The sequence below is a fragment of the Limulus polyphemus genome, unplaced genomic scaffold, assembly GCF_000517525.1.
Source record: "Limulus polyphemus unplaced genomic scaffold, Limulus_polyphemus-2.1.2 Scaffold1464, whole genome shotgun sequence".
NCBI classification, from domain to species: Eukaryota; Metazoa; Arthropoda; class Merostomata; order Xiphosura; family Limulidae; genus Limulus; species Limulus polyphemus.
The window spans coordinates 117,545-119,348 of record NW_013667074.1 but is presented as its reverse complement, the minus strand read 5'-3'; positions in this window follow the sequence as shown (position 1 = coordinate 119,348).

Here is a 1,804-nt window from a genome sequence, read left to right as displayed (position 1 = left end):
CTCACATTTATGACTTTCTTTTTTATCCTAGACAAACGTACTTTCACCTCGAGTTTCTTTCTTTTCCTAAACATACTCACATTTATGACTTTCTTTTTTATCCTAGACAAACGTACTTTCACCTCCGAGTTTCTTTCTTTTCCTAAACATACTCACATTTATGACTTTCTTTTTCAATCCTAGATAAACCTATTTCGTTCTTTTTCTATAGAAACCATCTATCCTTGTGATTTTCTTTCCTTTTTCTTGACATATTCACCTTAATCCGTTTCTCTCTTTTCCTATACAAACTTACCTTTTTTCGGCGTCTCGGGTGAGAGTTGGCCCTGTAGTAAATATATCCATCTATCTTTGTGAGTTTCTTTTTTCTGCCCCCCCTCCCCAGTAGCACAGCTGTATGTCTGCGGACTTACAACGCTAGAAACTGGGTTTCGATACCCGTGGTGGGTAGAGCACAGATAGCCCTTTGTGTAGATTTGTGCTTAATTTCAAACAAACAGTTTTCTTTTTTCTAGACATACACCGCTACTCTTGTGAGTTTCTTTTTTTAGTATTCACTGTCGCTGTTTGAATACTTTAATCTTATCCACTGCCCTATAATTTAACCCTTTTTTTGTTGGTAAGCTGCAATGTTTTAATCATTTCAGGTGTGAGTCTAAACTAATTTGTTTACAGTTATCTTTGGAACACCATTTAAACAATAAAATAAAATTTCTGCAAGATCATATGTCTTCAGGCACTGGTTTCTGTCACTTATAAACCCGTGAGAGACAGGTTTAGAGAGCTGAATTCCTCAACCATTGGCGGTAAAATAAAATGGGTAAGGAATATAGTAGATCAGCATTCACACGTACTTTCGTAAAAAGTTCCTGATGAGTGTTCGGTACTACATTCCTTAGCGGGTCGAGGGATGAATTTTGCAAGTATCAATTTTAACAAATATGTTTTACATTGTAACAAGCACGATCATACTGTTAATATTCTATGTTTTTGGCCACAGATTTATGATATTTCAAATAATATTTTTAAAGAAGTACAGATATTTTTTGGCTTTGGACTGTTTCTTTGCACAGTCACCAGACTTCAAGGTATAACCTTTGAATATAGTTCGACCAATTTATTTTTCAGGCAAATTCCTTCTCCTCAAACTTAGTCTAATAATTAATCTAATATTTCATAAGTATAATCAAATATAGCGAATCCTTAATTAAGGTTATTAGAATGTCGCTCCGAGTCAATGAAATGTATAGTTTGAAGAAAGAAAAGTGCGTTCATTTAAAACTTGATAAATTCCCCAAGGGCGTATGAAGTAATGTTTATTTGGAGTCTAATAACAGTCGTTGAAACTTTTGTAATGTAAACATTCGTTTTCTACCTCCCACGAGTGAGACTTTCGTCTTCAGTTAAGCTATTGAAATGATTTTTATGAGAAAATATTTATAATAAATCTTAAAACATCGTTTCACGTAATTATGTAATTTTAAACGTCTTGAGTTGTTGAAAATAATAATATTTCAAAATTGGTTCATTTGAGTTTTTTCTAGTTCTTAAAGACAATTACAACATAGCTCAGAGACGCTGCTCGAGGCCACCATTGAAGAATCTGCAATTATTAAGCTTGGTTACTAATCTTGAGTTTCCAGATTTTTCAGCAAGTGGAAAGCAATGTTTACACGTAAAGAGCTTTAGATAAGAAAAAATGTCAAGTGGAGTTTAATAAACCTCACGTACTTCCCAAGTATTAGGCCTTAAAACACCCCCATCATAAAACAAATTTGCAAATAATAAGTTAATATATAAACAA